This window comes from Trichosurus vulpecula, chromosome 7 (assembly GCF_011100635.1).
Source record: "Trichosurus vulpecula isolate mTriVul1 chromosome 7, mTriVul1.pri, whole genome shotgun sequence".
Taxonomy (NCBI): domain Eukaryota; kingdom Metazoa; phylum Chordata; class Mammalia; order Diprotodontia; family Phalangeridae; genus Trichosurus; species Trichosurus vulpecula.
Genome location: NC_050579.1, coordinates 15,474,847 through 15,495,898, shown reverse-complemented (window position 1 = coordinate 15,495,898; position 21,052 = coordinate 15,474,847). Strand labels below are relative to the sequence as shown.

Sequence of the window (21,052 nt, the reverse complement as noted above, 5' to 3'; positions counted from 1 at the left end):
ATCTTGACTTGTATCAAGAGGTTCATTACCTGTCAGTCATTCTGACTCCTCACCGGGAGGCTCACTACCCGTCATCCTTACCTGCAAGGGAGGCTCATCACCTGCCTGTCACTCTGACTCCTCAACAGGAGGCTCACTACCTGTCATCCTTACAGCGTTCTGGGCCGGCCCCTCCCCCCGCCCTGGCCACTCCCCTCCTCCCGGCTCCCATCTAACCTGGCTAGGGGCCCGGCGCCCCTCTGTCCTCCCCCGCAGTCCCCCAGGCCCCGAGGGCAGGGGCACTGCCGGCCCGACCGGACCCGCGGCTCCTCCACGCGCTCCTCCCGCCCCCGGGACGGGCCAGGGCCTGGTACGGAAGCCGGGAAGCTCCGGGCCGGCGGCGCTCCCCCACCCTCACCCCACCCCGCCCCCTGCGCGCGCTACCCAGCCCCCCGCTTCTGGTCTCCCTCACGACGCGTTACCTGCACCCTCTCCGGTCACAGGCCAAAGAGCCCCGCCCCCTCAGCAGCACGCATGCGCAGCGGCCGCAGGGAGGCTTCCGCTTTCTCTTCCTCCTCTCTTCTCCCTCCTCCTCCCTCGGCGGCTCCAACCACGCCCCCATTAAAAGGGCCAGGCGCCTCATTCCGTCTCATTAGGCTTTCATAAGATCGTAGACCCGGGCTGATGTTCGGGAAGGTTAAGTGACTTTGTACACAGTCTGGAAAATAATGATAGCTTGTGTGTGTGTATTAATGTGTCTGTGTACCTAGATGACAAAATATTGAGATACACACACACACACACACACACACACACACACACAAATAGACAATGCCTGCGCATGCGTGTGAACACGTACACCCTTATCTGCACACGCACGTACACACATGTGTTTATGTGCCTCTATTAACACTTGCGAGCTTGTACATGGAAGCGCACCTATGGGAATATACACGTATGCGGTGTGTACATATATGTGCGTGTGTCAGTGTGACTACATGGACAGGCATCATTTGTATTTGGACAGACATCACGGTCAGTGTGTTCTTGGAGTTAGGAAGACATCAAGACACTTCTTAGTAGTAGGACCCAGGGAAAGTCACTCCACGCCCCACCTCACTGTGCCTCAGTTTCTTGATCTGTAAAATTCAGGGACTGAATGGGATGGCCTTGGAGGCCCTTCCAGCTCTAAATCGATGACCCTCTTGCCACGGGTTTTGCATGGGGTCTCATTTGATTTACATACGTCATCTTATTGACAATAAAGGGGAGGAGGAGGAGAGGCAGGATGAGTCCAGGGGTCCCCACCGGTGGCAGCAGGGGCCCAGCCTGGTGTCCTAGCTCCAGGATCCAGAATTCGCCCAGTGTCTGATGCTTCAGTTTAGTCTCTGTGTTGTTGGCACCTAACACAGCATCAGCGCTTAATTCATACTAATTCATTGACTGACTGATTGATCACATAAACTTTCCTGTCCCTGGGAGGGTCTAAGCAGAGGCCCCAGACCTTTCATCAGAGGTGTTGAAGAGGCGGCTCCCCAGTAGAACAGGAGATGCCTCACGCCCTCATCTTGATGTCTGGCTGTTTGGGATCCCCGGCTGGTCCCCATTCTCCCATGCCTCTTGCCTTGTCCAACAATTCTGGGTAGTGCCCTCTTCAGTCACCCTGTTATCAATCTCCCAGGTTGCAGCTATGGTTGCACAAACTGATCTGTAACATCTTCATGATGATGGTGCAAGGGTAGTTGTATTTTGAAAGGGGCCTACTAGAGAAACAACTCTGAGGCCAAAGGAATGACTCTAATGGTGAAATTTTAGGCACTCTGATCAGCAGCTGGGGTCAGGGTGCTTTTCAAATCATCGCATATAAGAAACAATCACCTCCACTCACTTATGGTAAAGAAGAAAGAGCATCAGATTTGGAGGCAGAGTTGAGTTCTGACACTCACCAGGTGTGTGACTTGGCAGGCCAGACACTCAGAGCCTCAGTTTCCATAAATATGGAACCCTGGAGAGAAAAGCAAAGCTTTCCTTCCTGTTTCTCCAGTTTCTACCTGGAATAGGTCCTATATGGAGTAGAATCATAGGAGCCAGAAGGGACCTTGAAAGCCAGCTAGTGTACCCTACCCCACTCCCATTTTACAGAGGAGAATACCAAGGCCAGGAAAGTTGGAGCAAGGTCACACAGGTTCTAAGTGGCTGAGCTGGGATTTGAACTCATGTCCATCACATGACAGCAGGTTCAGCACTCTCTACTGCATCACTGTGCCTAGCTAGGGTGGGAGGCTAGTGCCTAGAATGTAAAGTAATGGGGAATGCCATTGTCCTGTTGAATGGGACTGTGAAAAAGACGGGCTGGTCATCTTGACAGGAGGCCCAAGCAGTCGCTCAGAAGCAAGCATTATGTGCCTCTGCTATGCCAGGCACTGGGCTGGGCACAGAGGACATAAAGACAACAATGAAGCCATCCTTCCATTCCAACAGAGGAGACAAAAATACTACAAAATTAATATAAGGAGGGGTGAAGCCAAGATGGCAGAGTAGAGGCAGGGACCCAGCTGAGCTCTCCCAACATTCTCCTCCAAACAACTTTAAAATAACTCCTCAAATCAAATTTTAGGACAGCAGAGCTAACAAAAGTTCAGAGGGAGACATATTTGCAGCCCAAGACAACTTAGGAGTTCTTGGAGGAGAGTTCTGTGCCACCAGGGTGGGTGCAGGCCCAGGGTGAGACAGTAGCCCCAGGCCTGGGCCCTAGAGGTGGCCATAACAGCAGTAGAAGCAGCAGCTTTGAGAGCTCTGAGCCCAGAGATGGAAAGGGGGTTGGACAACTGGTCGGAAAGAGATTACAAGGGGCCCTCTGCTGGCACTGGGTGCAGCCAGCAGTGGTTGGCAGCTCTATTACCCATGAGCAGTTCTGGGTCACAGTTCTGGGGAAGGAAGGAGCACTTGTGATTGGTCACAAGGGAGCAGGGGCCCTGGTCACAGTTCCAGGGCCAAGAGGATCACTAATATTTTTGGCTGCAGGAGATCAAGGTTCTTCCTAGGTAAAGACCAAAGCATGAGAACAGTGACCACACCTTTCTCTGAATCACACCACCTTAGATGCATCAAAAACTTGCAGACCCCCAGAACTAGCTCTGAAAACAGCAGTACAATAAAGCTTGAAGCTTGGAACGGGTGTTTTCCCACTTCCTCCACCCCCAGCTGAGCAGAGGCCAACTTTAACATAAAGTTAAAAATACAAGAAATAGACCAGAAAAATGAGCAAATGACAAAAATAGAACTTGACCATAGAAAGGTACTATGGTAGCTGGAAAGACCAAGACATAAACTCAAAAGAAGACAATAATGAGGAAAATAGTTACAACCAAAGCCTCAAAGAAAAATGCCAGTTGGACCCAAGTCCAACAAGAATTCCTGGAAGAGTTAAAGAAAGAGATAAGAATGGTAGAGTTAAAATGGGAAAAGAAATGAGAGTAATGCAAGAAAATTATGAAAAGAGAATTAACAGCTTAGTAAAAGAAGCACAAAAAATACTGAAGAAAAATACTGAAAAAAATACTGAATAAAACACCTTAAAACAGAATTGGTCTAATGGCTAAAAAAAAAAAAGACACAAAAATTCACTGAAAAAAAAGAACTCCTTAAAAGGCAGAATTGGCCAAGTGAAAAAAGGTATGAAAGCTCACTGAAGAAAATAATTTCTGAAAAATTAGAATTGGGCAAGTGGAAGCTAATGATTCCATGAGACTTCAAGAAACAATAAAACAAAGTCAAAGAATGAAAAAAATAGAAGAAAATGTGAGATCTATCATTGGAGAAACAACTGACCTGGAAAATAGATCAAAAAGAGATAAATCAAGAAATATTGGACTACCTGAAAACCATTATCAAAAATAAAAAGAGTTTAAATATCATATTTCAAGAAATTATCAAGGAAAACTTCCCTGATAGCTTAGATCCAAAGAGTAAAATAGTAATTGAAAGAATCTACTAATCACCTCCTAGAAGAAAGCCCAAAATGAAAACCTCCAGAAACATAATAGCCAAATTCCAAAGCTCTCAAGTTAAGGAGAAAATATTGGAAGCAGCCAGAAAGAAATAATTCAAATATCATGGAGCCACAGTCAAGATCACACAAAATTCAACAGTTTCCATATTAAAGGATCAAAGGGCTTGGAATGTGATATTCCAGTGGGCAAAAGACCTAGGATTACAACCAAGAATCACCTACTCAGCAAAAGTGAATATAATTCTTCAGGGAGAAAAAATGGATATTTAATGAAATAGAAGACTTCCGAGCATTCCTGATGGAAAGACCAGAGCCGAATAGAAAATCTGATATTCAAACACAAAACTCAAGAAAAGCATAAAAAAGTAATCATGACAGAAAAACCATAAGGATTCAATCAGGTTAAACTGTTTACATTCCTATGTGGGAAGATGATACATTTAACTCCTGAGAACATCATTATTTGGACAGTTAGAAGAAGTCTACATAGACAGAGGGCATGGTTATGAGTCAATCATGTTGGATGATTTCTAGGGGTGAGCAAGAGGGATACGCTAGGAGAAGGGGGAAGGGAGAGGTAGAATAGGGCAAATTTTCTCACATAAAGGAGGCATGCAAGGAAGAGCTTTTATAGCGGAGGGGAAAATGAAGTGGAGGGCAGTGGGCAATACTTGAATCTCACTTTTAATGTAATTGTATATATGTAATGTGTATATATATATATATATATATATACACACACACACACACACACACTCAGTGGGGTATAGAAATCTAAAAATAGACCTAATTGAAAGAGATAACCAGGTAAACTACATTTTGCTAAAAAAGACAATAAAGTAATATTAAAAAATTTACAGCAGGTTTCTCTAATAAAGGCCTCATTTCTCAAATACTTAGGGCACTGAGTCAAATTTATGAAAAAAGAGCCATTTCCTAGTTAATAAGTAGGAGATATGAACAGGCAGTTTCAGAACAAGAAATCAAAGCTATATATAGTCATATGAAAAAAATGCTCTAAATGACTGTTGTTTAGAGAAAAGCAAAATAAACCAACTCTGACGCACCAGGTGACAGAATACTATTGTTTGACAAAAAAAAAATGGTGGGGGAAGAGATTTCAGAAAAAGCATGCCAAGACTTATATGAACTGGTAAGGCAATAATGTACAATATGGTTAGAAAGGTAAGGTGGATGAGAAGACTCACATGAACTCATGCAGAGCGAAGTGAGCAGAACCAGGTTAACATTGTACACAGCAGCAGCAACATTGTAACTGTGATCAACTGTAAAAGACTTGGCTACTCTGATCAAGACAATGATCGATGACAATTTTGAAGGATATATGGTGAAAAATGCTATCTGGCTCCAGAGGAAGAATGGATGAACTCTTGAGTGTAGCTTGAAGCATACTTTTTAAACTTTCTTTATTTTTCTTGGTGTTTCTTCTTTTGTGTATTTTCTTTTGAAACGTGGCTAATATGGAAATGTTTTGCATGACTTTGCATGTATAATCGATATGTTGCTTGCCTTCTCAAGGGGTGGGTGAGGGGCAGGAAGGAGGGAGATAATTTGAAACTTGAAATTTTAAAAAATGAATGTTTAAAAAATTACATATAGTTGGGAAATATTTAACAAAATAATTTTTTAAACATACATTTTTAAGTAGGTTAAAGCATGGTTGTGAAGTGAGAGCTGTTTGTTTTTGGTCCCAGGAGCAATCGAAAATTATTGGAGTTTATTGAACAGAGGAATGACCTATATTTAGGAATATTCTTTTGGGTGGAAGATGGGAAGGAAGGCAGGGATACCAATTAGGAGGTTATTACATTCCAACAGGAGAGACATGTACATGACTGTTTCTTCCTCCTTAATAGTCTAAGGGAGAGGTGATAAGTATATTTGCCGTGGGAGTGGAGACAAAGGGATTCAAGAGATGTTGTGAAGTGGAATCCAATAATATTTGGCACTTGATTGTATATAGGGGAAGAGGGTGAGTGAGGGATGGGGCATGACTCCGAGGTTGGGCACAGAGGTAGACTAGACAGATAGAAGAAATAAAAATAGAAAGAAGAAGATTTGGTTTGGGGGGAAAGATTTTGGTCTTGAGGGAAAGACAATGGGTATGCTGAGTCTGAGATGCGTATGGGACATCTAATTGGCTCTGTCCAGGAGGCAGTTGGTGATGCAGTGCTAGAGCTCAGCAGAGACACTGGGACTGTATCTATAGATCTGAGAGTCCTCTGCATAGAGATGCAAAATGAATCCCTGGGAGCTGATGAGGTCACAAAGAGAGAGAGAATAGAAGACCCAGGGGACAGCCTTGTTGAATATCCTCAGTTAGGGCATGGGACTGAGAAGTCAGTCAACAAACATTTATTTCGTGTACCATGTTTACCAAGTTCTAGAGATAGAAAGGAAAGCCAGAACCCCTTCCCTATCTTTAATGTACTTACATTCGAATGGGTACATGTAAATAACTGAAGCAGGAGAGAGTAATGTCATAGAAACCCGATGAGGAGTGAACACCCAGACAGCAGCAGCAAAGGCTGGATGAGGGCCGATTCAAGTGCCTTGGGTTGGGCAATGGAGAGTTCATCGGTGACTTTGAGAGCTCAGCTCCAGTTGAGTGTCAAGGTGGGTCAAAGACACATTACAAGGGCTTGAGAAGTGAGTGAAGCTTTGAGATAATGGGTATAGACAGCTTTCTGTAGGCTGTTGATAGATACAGTGGAGGGAGAAGTATAAAACAATAGTTCGAGGGCGCCAGACCACCCAGAGGGAAACATGCCTGGCATGGTGGAGGGCTCCCTGTCCCTCCCTTAGGGAGAGAATCCCAAAGGAGAAGGAGCTGATATAGCAGCCCATTCCTGAGCAGGGATCCCTGGGAATAATCTGAGCAGGCTCCTGACCCTGACCCCAATGGCTTCCTAGCCAGAGCTGGGGTGAAACAGTATATTTCCACCTCTTGATGACTATGAGTTCGGAAGGGGGGCGCAATACGATCGGGGCGGGGGGCGGGGAGAGGCATGCTGGCAAATAGCAACTCTCCTCTACCTGCCGACTCTTCGGCTAACACTCAGGGAATGTTCCTTTGGGAAGAGTAAATGCCATCAGCAGCAGGGCTGACAAAAGAAAACATGCTCACATTGGAGTTTAGAATGTCTTTACTGCGTGAAACAGGCAGGTCATTAAACACAACAGTGAGACTCCCCAAGGGCCTCGTGTGCCCCTCAGATAAAGGGGTCAGGGGACGCCTGCCCTTCTCACTGACTGCTGTGCAGCTGCTGGGGGAGTCACATCGCTGGGTTTTATGATCTGCCTATTTCATGCAGTAAAGAAATACTCAATTATAAAGTGAGTGTGTTTCCTTTCCGGTCTCCCAGAATGGGGAAGGAGATAAGAATCTTAGTGGGGAATGACTGAGAGGTAGAGGGACAGACCTCAGCTATCTGTTTGGAGATTTTCCTGGGGGAAATTCCAGGTGGGGGCAAAAGAAGGAGCAAAGCAGTACTGAATTTATGAAATATAAGAGGCTCATCATTCTTGTATATTTTAAAACCTTAGGCTGAGTCTACAGGAACCAGAGTTAAGGTAGGGGAAAGTCATCTCATTAAGCATTTATGGAGTACTAACTATGATTTCTATGAGTAAGTAAAAAAAATTGAGTGAAGGTCCTAGAGAAGAGATAATAAGACATACTTAGTTTTTTTCCTCTCAATGGAAAGGTGGGGGACTACTGGGGCAGAATATTGTGTGCATTTTCACATATGGTTACTGTACTGAATATTTTCATTTACTCGTCTTAGCTAGAGTTTGTTAGGGGGAAAAAAGGAAAGTTGTGTCATTGACCACCCCAGAAAAGACTGTGACGTAAAGGCCAAAAGCAGCTGGGTGGCTCAGTGGATAGAGTGCTGGGCCTGGAATCAGGAAGACTCATCTCTAGCCTCAGAAACTTACCAGCTGTGTGACCCTGGGCAAGTCACTTCAAACTGTGTGCCTCAATTTTCTCATCTGTCAAATGAACTGAAGGAGGAAATAGCAAACCACTCCAGTATCTTTGCCAAGAAAACCTCAAACGGGGTCATAACGAGTAGGACACAACTGAAGAACAAAACAGCAACAAAGGTCAGAAGCATCAATCAAACTTTTTTTTTTTAAGAAATTGATTGTCTTTGCGGCTTCAAAATTTAATTATCAAGAACTTGCCCTCTTTGGGGCTGACTTTTTCAGAATATTAGCTGTGGAACCTTCTTATTCTTCCCCTAAGAACCTTTTGAAATCTGCTTTCCTCAGATCTGGGGCCTAGGTCAGCCTGTGCCCAGCTGTTCTCTCCTTTACTATCATGAATCCTGAGGCAGAGTGGTCCTTTTCCCTCAAGGGGCCTATTTTTTCTACTTCTGCGAAAAAGTGACTTGCACACAGCAAGCACTTAATTTTTGTTTATTGCATTGAATAGATTTTTAAAATACCTTTCTAAAATGTCTTTTGTTTTTATATCATCCTCATTCTAGGAAATCCCTCCTTCCACCATTGAATCTTTCTCAAACTCACCATTTCAAAAACAGAACTCGGTATCAGAATAAAGAAAAACAGTTCAGCCAAAACACCTGATTCCGTATCTGAGTCTGATAGCGTATACAACACTCTGATCCAGTAGATCCCCACTTCTCTGCTAGACAGATAAAGTTGCTGCTTAACTTTCAGAAGAATTAGATTATTATTATTAAGGCAAGCTAGGAGTTATTTGATGCTCAGCTTCAGGCAAATAGAGAGTTCCTATAGGTGTCAGGATAATTGAAATTCCCCTATTGCTACTGTATCATGCCTCTTTACCAGGTTCCTATTTCCTGAAGTTATCACCTATTTCTTCCTTCTGTCCTGTTGGTCTATGACAGCAGTTCTTAGTTTTTTGGTTTTTTGGTCTCAAGACCTAAAAAGGAGCCCTCAAAGAGCTTTTGTTTATGTGGGTTATTATATTAGGAAGGCAGAATTTATGATTTCAAAGAGAATCTCATATGTGCCTAAAAGGTCCGGAACCACAGGATATAAGGAATTGTCTAGGCAGAAGGCAGGAGAACTAAAGCATGTATTTACACTCCACAATAACAAGCCCACAAACCAGCGTCCCCATTTTGATATTTTCATCAAAAGCTTCCAGGTCCAATAAGTCCGCCTTACAAGGGTACTCAGAAGGCCACAGAGAAGCGAGATGGTATAAGGCAAAATCGTATACATGTTTCCCCTCTACGGTAAGAAGATTACCCACTAGCCTCTAGTCAGCTCTGCTACCGGCAGCTCAGCTTCAGCTGTAGGTGTCTCTGGCTCCAACTGGAAAAGGAAAGGAGGATCTTCAAGCTGTCCTGTCCCCTCTTATAGAGTTTTTGACATCATCAAGCGCCGCCTGAACGACCAGGGCCGATTGGTTCTTGACTTGGCCCCTCCCCCAGCGTAGACGACGTTAACACACCCCCCCTCAGCCAGCGCCACGACTCATCACACAGGAAGCTCTGGTCCTGCCCCGGAAGAGCAAGCCCCAGCGTCCAGGGAAGCTCAACGAGGCGAGCTGAGTCATTCAAAGAAAACAAAGTCCATTCTGGCTACAGTTATATCTGCTGATATTTACTGTATTAGATATTAAAACTTCTTAGTATAAGGATGGAAATAGTTTTGACCTTGTATAGACTCCTTAAAAGGTCTCAGGGACCCCCAGGTGTCCCTGGACCACACTATGAGAACCACTAGTCTATAGCATATTCTAATAACCATTTTGCTTCTGTTTTTCTCAATTTTCATCCAAATACTCTCCATCGTGATGGTCCCTACATTTCTTCACATGAGGATTGAAGGCTGGATAAGATTATAGACTGAGAGCTTAGAGATTATCTAACCCAACCCCCTCATCTTTCAAATGAAGGAACTGAGGTCCAGAGAAGGGAAATCACTTGACCAAAGTAATATAGGTAATAAGTAGCAAGGTCATGATCTGAATCCAGGTCCTCTGGACATTCTTTCCACTATGCTGTCTTCTTTTTTTATTTATTTATTTTTTATTTTTAGTTTACAACGCTCAGTTCCACAAGTTTTTGAGTTCCAAGTTTTCTCTCCCTACCCCTCCTCCCCTCTCCCCCCCAAGACAGCATGTAATCCAGTATAGGTTCTAGATACACCTTCGCATTGAACTTATTTTCAACAGTCCAGTTGGAAAGAAGAATTATAACTGATGGAATGAATCATGAGAAAGAAGAAACGAAACCAAAAAAGAAGGGGAAAAAAAGAGAGCCAATAGTTTGCCTCAATCTTCATTCAGGGAGCCAAGATGGCGGCTGGAAAGCAGGGACCAGCCTGAGCTCCCTGCCAAGTCCCTCCAAAAACCTATAAAAAATGGCTATGAACCAATTCTAGAACTGCAGAACCCACAAAACAGCAGAGGGAAGCAGGGCTCCAGCCCAGGACAGCCTGGATGGTCTCTGGGTGAGGTCTTTCCCACACGGAGCTGGGAGCTGGGAGCTGGGAACGGAGTGGAGCAGAGCCCAGCCTGAGCGGTGTGGACCAACCAGACCAGGAGCCGGGCGGAGGGGGCCCTAGCACCCTGAATCAGTGAGCTGCGGCAGTTACCAGACTTCTCAACCCACAAACACCAAAGACAGCAGAGAAGGTTAGTGGGAAAAGCTGCAGGAGTGGAAGGAGTTCGAGGTTCGGCTTCCAGCCCCGGGGGCAGCAGAGGTGGGGCAGCTATAGCTGCTGCTGCTTCTGGCCCCAGGCCCACCTGGTGGGAGGAATTAAGTGGTGGATCAGAGCAGGAATACACAGCCTGCTGAAGATCTAAGCCCAGTCCAGGTTGGGGGTTCTTGGGGAAGGAGTAGCACTGGTGTGACAGAGCTGGCACCTCCCCCCCAAACGTGGAACATAGAACTCTTTAGTCTACAGGCAGTCATACCCCACTGAAAAACTCAAGGGTCAAGTTAGTTGGTTGGGAACATGGCCAGGCAGCAAAAACGCACCCCGATTCAGTCTCAGACTTTGCATTCTTTCTTTGGTGACAAAGAAGACCAAAACATACAGACAGAAGTTAACAAAGTCAGAGAGCCTACAACAGAAACCTCCAAGAAAAATATGAACTAGTCCCAGGCCATGGAAGAGCTCAAAAAAGATTTGGAAAAGCAAGTTAGAGAAGTAGAGGAAAAATTGGGAAGAGAAATGAGAAGGATGCGAGAAAACCATGAAAAAGAAGTCAATGACTTGCTAAAGGAGACCCAAAAAAATACTGAAAAATACACTGAAGAAAACAACACCTTAAAAAATAAACTAAGTCAAATGGCAAAAGAGCTCCAAAAAGCCAATGAGGAGAAGAATGCCTTGAAAGGCAGAATTACCCAAATGGAAAAGGAGGTCCAAAAGACCACTGAAGAAAATACTACCTTAAAAATTAGATTGGAGCAAGTGGAAGCTAGTGACTTTATGAGAAATCAAGATATTATAAAACAGAACCAAAGGAATGAAAAAATGGAAGACAATGTGAAATATCTCATTGGAAAAACCACTGACCTAGAAAATAGATCCAGGAGAGATAATTTAAAAATTATTGGACTACCTGAAAGCCATGATCAAAAAAAGAGCCTAGATATCATCTTTCAAAAAATTATCAAGGAGAATTGCCCTGATATTCTAGAGCCACAGGGCAAAATAGAAATTGAAAGAATCCATAGATTGCCTCCTCAAATAGATCCCAAAAAGAAATCTCCCAGGAATATTGTCACCAAATTCCAGAGCTCCCAGATCAAGGAGAAAATCCTGCAAGCAGCCAGAAAGAAACAATTTGAGTATTGTGGAAACCCAATCAGAATACCCCAAGATCTGGCAGCTTCTACATTAAGAGATAGAAGGGCTTGGGATACAATATTCCGGAGGTCAATGGAGCTAGGATTAAAACCTAGAATCACCTACCCAGCAAAACTGAGTATCATGCTCCAAGGCAAAATATGGACTTCCAATAAAATAGAGGACTTTCAAGCTTTCTCAGTGAAAAGACCAGAACTGGATAGAAAATTTGACTTTCAAACACAAGAATCAAGAGAAGCATGAAAAGGTAATTAAGAAACAGAAATTGCAAGGGACTTACTAAAGTTGAACTGTTTTGTTTACATTCCTACATGGAAAGATGATGTGTATGATTCATGAGACCTCAGTATTAGGGTAGCTGAAGGGAATATGCATATATATATATATATATATATATATGTTTATGTATATATAAGTGAATGTGTATGTATGTATATATCTATGTATATATGTATGTATGTGTATATATGTGTTTGTTTTTATATATGTGTGTATATATATATATATATGTGTAAAAGAGAGAGAGCAGACACAGGGTGAGTTGAAGATGAAGGGAAGATATCTAAAAGAAATAAAATCAAATTAAGGGATGATAGAGGAACATACTGAGAGAGGGAGATAGGGAGAGATAGAATGGGGTGGATTATCTCGCATAAAGGTGGCAAGAGGAAGCAGTTCTGTGGGAGGAGGGGAGGGGGCAGGTGAGGGGGGAATGAGTGAACCTTGCTCTCATCAGATTTGGCCTGAGGAGGGAATACCATACATACCCAGTTGGGTATCTTACCCCACAGGAAAGAAGAAGGAGGAAGATAAAAAAGGGGGGGATGATGGAGGGGAGGGAAGATGGGGGTGGAGGTAATCCAAAACAAACACTTTCGAAAGGGGACAGGGTCAAAGGAGAAAATTCAATAAAGGGGGATGGGTTGGGAAGGAGCAAAATATAGTTAGTCTTTCACAACATGAGTATTGTGGAAGGGTTATACATAATGTTACACATGTGGCCTATGTTGAATTGCTTGACTTCTTAGGGAGGGTGGGTGAGAAGGGAAGAGGGGAGAGAATTTGGAACTCAAAGTTTTAAAAACAGATGTTCAAAAACAAAAAAAAATAGTTTTTGCATGCAACTAGAAAATAAGATACACAGGCAATGGGGCATAGAAATTTATCTTGCCCTACAAGAAAGGAAGGAAAAAGGGGATGGGAGGGAAGTGGGATAATAGAGGGGAGGGCTGACTGGGGAACAGGGCAACCAGAATATATGCCATCTTGGAGTGGGGGGGAGGATAGAAATGGGGAGAAAATTTGTAATTCAAACTCTTGTGAAAATCAGTGCTGAAAACTAAATATGTTAAATAAATAAATTTAAATTTAAAAAAAAATCTGCATTCAGACTCCATAATTGTTTCTCTGGATGAGCTGTCTTTGAACCTTGCATTGCTGTTTCTTCTTTTTAAGACTTTCTAGTAATCTTTTATTTTTACATCACTTTTATTTCCCAGTTTAGTGAGTGTAGGAGGGTGGTCCTTCTCATGCCAGTCTTTACCCGGATGTAGGTTGGAGAATAGGTAAAGAAAAGGGGATTCCCATATAAGCACTAGTTAAGATTCTGAAACAGGAAGAAAGCATGCTTGTACCATTCTATTCCTTCCCACTTCTTTTCCCAAAGAGCTCTCCCTTCCCACAAAAAAAGAGGGGAAAAAATCACTTAGCAAAAGTAGGCAACACATCATCGGAGTCCCTCACCTCTGCAGAGAAGAAAGAGAAGGGTCCGTGTCTCCTCACTGTACAATGCTGCTCTACTCCCTTCCCTTTGAGTCTATTCCACTCTTAGTAGGAACTAGATGATGAAGTAGATAGAGCTCTCCTAAGTTCAAATCCAGACTCAGACACTAGCCTTGTCGTCTTGGGCAAATCATTTCACCTCTATTTGCCTCAGTTTCTTCATCTGTAAACCCTGACTCCCAGGGTTATTGTGAGAATAAAATGAGATAACATTTATAAAGGACTTTGTAACCCTAAAGTTACAATAAATAAACACTAGTTTTGTTATCATTATTTCGCATATAGCGGACCCTTCCCGAGCCAGCCATGCAGCAGCCCCTCCCAAATCGGGGGGACACTGGGGAGTCATTTTGTTGCTGGCTCCTCTCATGGGATTTGTCTCCTCTGTATTCCTGGGTGTCTCTGCTGTTTATCCCCTCCATCTATCAATCATTCTATATCTCTCCTCTCTTTCCCAGTCAAAATCCTAGAAAAAGCCATCTCCCCAATGCCTCTACTTTCTGATGTCCTGCTAACTTGAAACCCCTTAAAACCTGGCTTCCATCTCAACCATTTCTGAAGGTTCTGTCACAGCCACTGCCTCTTCTCTCTCCAAGGTCACCAGTGATCTCTTTATGGCCAAATGACCTTTTCTCAGTCCCTATTCATCCTGACCTCTCTGCAGCATTTGACACACTGACCTACCACCCTCTCCTCCTAGATCCTTTACTCTGGTACTTCACAAAGCAGTTTTGCGGGGAGGTGCTCCTCCATCTACCTTGACAGATACGTCTCAGTCTCCTTTGCAGAATCCCCGTCTCTTTCCTGCTCCTGTGTACGAGGCTACCCCAGGGCTCGGTGCTGAACGAAGCCTCTTCCCTTCTCTCTTTGTGATCTCATCCACTCCATGGCTTCAAAGATCTCTACACAGATGAATCCCAGATGTCCACGTCTAGCTCTAGTCTCAATCTGGAGCTCCAGCTGCTTGTCACTGATTGTTTATTATGTAGTTTTAGCTGGATGTCCGTCCCACAGGCATCTCATCATGCCCCAGATAGATCTCAGCATCTTTCCCCAATAAACCATTCCCTCTCATAAGCTTCCTTATTTCTGCTGAGGATAAGACCATCCTTCCCATCATCCGGGCTTACAGCATCTTGCATCTTTGATTCTGCACATCTAATTAATTACCAAGTCTTGTAGATCCTACTCTGCAACCTCCGAGGCAGCTGGGTAGCACAGTAGATAGAGTCAGGAAAATCTGAGTTCCAATCCAACCTCAGACACTTACTAGCTACGTGACCCTGGGCAAGTCGCTTAACTTCTGCCTCAGTTTCCCCAACTGTAAAATAGGGATAATAACAGCACTTCCCTCCCAGGGTTGTTGTGAGATCAAATGAGATAATAATTGTAAAGTGCTTAGCATGTGCCTGGCACATAGTTGGTGCTTTATAAATGCTTCATTCCTTCCTCAAACAAAGCACTATTTCCCAACTGTGCATTTTTACTGGCTCTCCTTTATGCCAGAAACAGAATGTTCCCTCCCTCCTTATTTATGCCTCCTGGCTTCCTTTTAGTACCAGATAAAATGCCACTTTCTACAAGAAGGCTTTCCCAGAAACATCATTGCCAGTGCCTTCCCTCTGTTGATTATCTCCAATTTATCCTGTCTGTCATTTGTTTGCACAGTGGTTTGTTTTTAATTTTTTTATTTCAATAAATATTTCCCAATTACATATAAAAATTTTAATATTCATTTTTAAAAATTTTGAGTTTCAAATTCTCTCCCTCCCTCTGATCCCTCCCCCCTCCTTGTGAAGTAAACACTTTGATCTTGATTACATGTGTGAGGTCATGCTAAACATATTTGCGTATTAGCCATGTTGCAAAAGAAAACACAAATGAAAAATAAAGTTTTTAAAAAGTTTGCATCAATCTGACTCAAAGTTTATCTGTTCTCTCTCTGAAGGTGGATAGCCTTTTTCATCATGAATCCCTTGGAATTGTCTTGGATCGTTGTCTTGATCAGAAGAGCTAAGCCTTTCACAGTTGATCATCATACAATATATTGCTGCTACTATGCAGGCACAATGTTCTCCTGGTTCTGCTCACTTCACTTTGTGTCAGTTCATGTAAGTCTTCTCAAGTTTTTCTAAAAATCAAACTGCTCACCAATCCTTATAGCACAGTAGTGTTCCATCATAGTCACATAACTCAACTTGTCTAGCCATTCCCCAATTGATGGGCATCCCCTCAGTTTCCAATTCTTTGCCACCACAAGAAGAACTGCTACAAATATTTTTGCATACAGAGGAACTTTTTACCTTTTCTTTTATCTCTTTGGGATGTTGTTGTTCAGTTGTTTCAGCCATGACTGATTCTTTCTGGCCCCATTTGGGGTTTTCTCGGCAAAGATACTAGAGTGGTTTGCCATTCCCTTCTCCAGTGCATTTTACAGAAGAGGAAACTGAGGCAAGGAGGGTTTAGTGACTTGCCCAGGGTCACACAGCCAGCAAGTGTTTGAGGCTGGATTTGAACTCAGGTCTTCCTAACTCCCGGCTGTGCCTCAACAGCTCATTAGTGTTCCAGTTTTTCATCCAGCCTTTGACATCTTCCTTTTTTACAGAAGGTTTGCATATTGTCTTCCCCATTAGACTGCTAGATCCTTGAAGGCAAGGACTGGATTTTGCCTCTCTTCATACTCTTGGTCCTTTGTGCAGTTCCTGGCACATATTAGATGTTTAATAAGGGATTGTTGATTTGGTTATGTAGCTTAAAATGTTAACAAGAAACAAATATAAAATTTGTTTTATAAGTGGCCACTAGGTGGCAACAGAGAGACTGAGAATTACAGCCTAAAGCCACCAGATGGTGCCGAAACCCAGCGGATAAACCAGCCACCTCCTGGCTTGGTCTCTATAGATGGGTAGGTGGCATCTTAAAACTAGATGATTTCATAAACATGAACTAAATGGACACCCAGGCTAAACCATGAAGGATGAGTGGGACTTTGGTAGGCAGAGATGTTTCCACCCTCCTACTTAGAGATAAGGCAAACCAGCTTGCTAGATCAAATAGTGGACCTATGTTCAAATCCTACCTCTGACAAATATTAGCTGTGTGGTCCTGGGCAAGTCATTTCATTTCTTTAAACTTCAGTTTTCTCCCCTGTAAAAGGAGTAAAATGATACTCATAGCACCTGACTTACAAGTGATGCTCCACTGAGATCGTATCTCTAAAGCATTTGCACACCTTAAGAGGGCTATATTGATGTTGATTCTAGTTATTCTCTAAAAAACTCTATATTTTTATAGCTGATAGGGCTCCAACCAGTCCAAATGGGAAAAAAGGAAACTGAACTGCAGGGAAGTGAGAGGACTGAGTCTTTAGGCTGTCAGATCAGTACTTTTTCTACTATTTCTGATTCAACTGCAAGCTCAGAGATTTCTATCCTCTTACAAAGAGGAAGCAAGATACAACAGACAGGGAGCTGGCCTTAAAGCCAGGAAGCTGACTTGTAGTCAGTCCTGCCTCTGACCCATCTTAGCCACATGACCCTATTCACCTCACAATGCTCCAGTCACCTCTGTGAGGCTATATGCTACAGAGAAGGCGCTGACCTGTATTAGTGGATAAGGTTTCCTCCTTCAGGAGTTGCCTATCTTCCAGGTCAGGTTCAGACCTTGTCCTCTACCCCACCCCTTTCAAATGGACCATTTTGCCCTGTGGCCAAGGTAGAAAGCTCATGGACTGGCTGAGAGTTGGCAGAAATATGATAGAATAAGCCAACCCTTCCACCCCCATGGCCAATAGAACAGCTGAAGCACCCAATCTGTTGAATGGAAAGTTACTAAAGCATATTGGCATTCATTCATTCATTCAAAAAACATTTACAGAAGAAGGCATTGTGCTCAGTAAGCTCTCTGGGGAGGGTGGGAGGGAGGGAACCAAGACAATAAGGCTTAGTCCCTTAAAAGGAGCACAGTCTAAGAGAGGAGAGAAGACCCTGGAGCTGTAGGGCTTACTGTTCTTTGCACACAATGAAACAAGATAGTGATGTAGTCCCAGGGTGCAAAAAGTGAAGGAGGGTGAATCTACACACTCTAGCCCAGGGATCTTGACTTTGATTTCTTGCCGAGCTCTAGATCATTCATAAAATTGAAAACGGGGTGGAGGGATGACTCAGAGATGGTTTGTTTGAATCCTCTTGTTTCACAGGTAAGGGAACTGAGGCACAGAAAAGAGCCCCAGAACTATTCAGTTATAGAGCTGGGATAGGGGAATAGGTCCTCTTGCTGTGATATATTATTAAAAGGCTGGTTTGTGAGGCTTTAGAAAGGGAAACAATCATCTCATCTAGATTTCCAATTGGAAGGGACCTAAGAGAACACCTAGTGCGAGCCCGCTTCACTTTATGGATGAAGAAACTGTCTTCCAAAGTCTTGAAGTGACTTGCCCAGGACCACACCACTATTAAGTATCTAAGTGTAGGATCTGAACTTTTGGACTTCCTGACTCTCTTCTCTAACTGCCCCCATCACTGGGCACTAAGAGCCTGAAGCTTCAACGAGAATAGTTTGCTCCAGGTCACCCTCATTCATTTCTTTGATGGTTACTAGAGCAGTGGATCAGAGCAAGGCCACAGACACTCTGCAGGCATGTGAGCGGACTCTCTCATGATGTCTTTGTGGACAAATTGGGGAACGATGGGCTGGATAACCAAGGGGTTGGGTGAATTTGGAATTGCTCGAGTGGTTAGACCCAAAGAGACTCATTTCATGGACGGCGGTCTTTAGTGGGGTGTTCTGGGTTCTATGCTGACTCCATTCTGTTCCATGCTTTCATCAGTGACTTGAAGGAAGACATCAATGCTGTGCTTGTCAAAGCTGAAGAGGACACGGAGCTGGAAGGAGTGGCTGACATATTGGAAGGCAGAACTGCAATCCCAAACTATCTCAGCATCACCCTCTGTGTCTTCTCTATTGGCCCATTCTTCCTGTCTTGAATGTCCATCCTTCTCATTCTATAGCCCTCTTTTCCCTTCTTTGTCCCCAATTTTGTTCTCGTTCAGTCATTTTTCAGTCATGTCCGACTCTTCTTGACCCCATTTGGGGTTTTCTTGGCAAAGCTACTGGAGTATTTTGCCATTTCCTTCTCCAGCTCATTTGGCAGATGAGGAAACTGAGGTAAACAGGGTTAAGTGACTGGATCAGGGTCACACAGCTAATAAGTATCTCAGGCCAGATTTGAAGTCAGGTCTTCCTGTCCCCAGGCCAGGTGCTCCATCTGCTTCACCACCTAGCTGCTTCTGTCTCAGTTTATCCACCTGTAAAGTGAGGGATTTGGATTAGATCACCTCTAAGGCGACTTCTACCTCTATACCAACTCCCTCTGCTCCTGATCCTCAGAGCTAGAGAGTAGCACAGAATCATTTATCACCTGTGTGACCTTAGACAAGTCACTCCCCAGGCATCAGTTTCTTCATTTATGAGATCAGATGCTTGGACTAGATCAGGGCTGTCCAACCTTAGGTTTTTATTGAAATAATAGGCAATATGTTTTGATTTGCCATTTTAGTGAGAGCTCTGCAGTAGCTCCGCTTCCTTCACTAAAGCATCTATATCAATTTCTATGCTTGTAGGCGGCCGCACAAATCACACTGAGAGTCGCATTTTGGACAGCCCTAGACTCAATCATAGATGCATAGTTTCCTTATTTTATGGATGAAAATTCTGAATTCCAGAGAAGGGTAAGGGGCTTGCCTGAAGCTACGTGGGTCGTGTGGCTGCAAAAGTCCCTTTTGGCTTCACATTCTGTGGTCCTCTGAGGTGGTGGTAGTAATTGCTGCTACTTGTCCTTCATTCTTGAAGAGGACCGTGACACCAGGGAGGTGACGCTGTGACGTGTAAGCGAGTTGGATTTAGGTAGTAATAATGACAATGAAGGAGGAGGAGGAGGAGATGGAGGAGGAGATGGAGAAGGGGAAGGAGGAGGAGAAGGAGGAGGAGGAGGAGGAGGAGATGGAGAAGGGGAAGGAGGAGGAGAAGAGAGGGAGAAAGAGATGGAGGAGGAGGAGGAGGAGGAGGAGGAGGAGGAGGAGGAGGAGGAGGAGGAGGAGGAGATGGAGAAGGGGAAGGAGGAGGAGAAGGAGGAGGAGAAGGAGGAGGAGAAGGAGGAGGAGAAGGAGGAGGAGAAGGAGGAGATGGAGAAGGGGAAGGAGGAGGAGAAGGAGGAGGAGGAGGAGGAGGAGGAGATGGAGAAGGGGAAGGAGGAGGAGAAGAGAGGGAGAAGAGATGGAGGAAGAGGAGGAGGAGGAGGAGGAGATGGAGAAGGGGAAGGAGGAGGAGAAGAGAGGGAGAAAGAGATGGAGGAGGAGGAGATGGAGAAGGGGAAGGAGGAGGAGCAGAGAGGGAGAAAGAGATGGAGGAGGAGGAGGAGGAGGAGGAGGAGATGGAGAAGGGGAAGGAGGAGGAGATGGAGAAGGGGAAGGAGGAGGAGCAGAGAGGGAGAAAGAGATGGAGGAGGAGGAGGAGGAGATGGAGAAGGGGAAGGAGGAGGAGTAGAGAGGGAGAAAGAGATGGAGGAGGAGGAGGAGGAGAAGAAGAAGGAGGAGATGGAGAAGGGGAAGGAGGAGGAGGAGGAGGAGGAGGAGATGGAGAAGGGGAAGGAGGAGGAGAAGAGAGGGAGAAAGAGATGGAGGAGGAGGAGGAGGAGATGGAGAAGGGGAAGGAGGAGGAGTAGAGAGGGAGAAAGAGATGGAGGAGGAGGAGGAGGAGAAGAAGAAGGAGGAGATGGAGAAGGGGAAGGAGGAGGAGGAGGAGGAGGAGAAGAGAGGGAGAAAGAGATGGAGGAGGAGGAGGAGGAGATGGGGAAGGGGAAGGAGGAGGAGAAGGAGGAGGAGGAGGAGATGGAGAAGGGGAAGGAGGAGGAGAAGGAGGAGGAGAAGGAGGAGAAGGAGGAGAAGGAGGAGGAGGAGGAGGAGGAGAAGGAGGAGAAGGAGGAGAAGGAGGAGAAGGAGGAGGAGAAAAAGAAGGAGAAGAAGAAGCAGAAGAAGGAGAAAGAGAAGAAGGAAAAGGAGAAGGAAAAGGAAAAGAAGGAGGAGAAGAAGCAGAAGAAGGAGAAGAAGGAGAAGAAGGAGGAGGAGGAGGAGGAGTAGCAGAAAAAGGAGAAGGAGAAGGAGAAGAAGATCTGGATCCCATTAAAAAAAGGGAATGAGAATGAGATAATAATAAAAATAGTAATTACTATGTCTGTAGTACGTTAAGTCTTGTAGTTTTTCTTTTGTTTTTGCATCCCTAATGCCTATGAACAGCGCTGAGCACATAGCAGGCATTGAATGAATGTTTGTTGATTAATTAATTAATTTGAAAAGAACTTAACTTACCTTTGTGTAATTTGATCCTCACAACAGCCCTGTGAGGTAAATACTTATTATCATCTTCATTATACAAATGAAG

General features: G+C 44.2%; 1 protein-coding gene across 2 annotated transcripts in view; it reads right to left on the bottom strand.

Moving 5' to 3' along the window:
- VPS8 (VPS8 subunit of CORVET complex) overlaps positions 1 to 569 on the bottom strand; it is a 179,838-nt gene extending 179,269 nt beyond the window's left edge. Inside the window, exon 1 of one of the 2 annotated variants that reach the window (XM_036767391.1) lies at positions 462 to 569. The gene's annotated coding sequence lies outside the window, so the exon portion shown is untranslated. The remainder of the gene's footprint in view (positions 1 to 461) is intronic. The other variant, XM_036767389.1, reaches the window with a different exon arrangement.
- Positions 570 to 21,052: the final 20,483 nt, after the last annotated feature.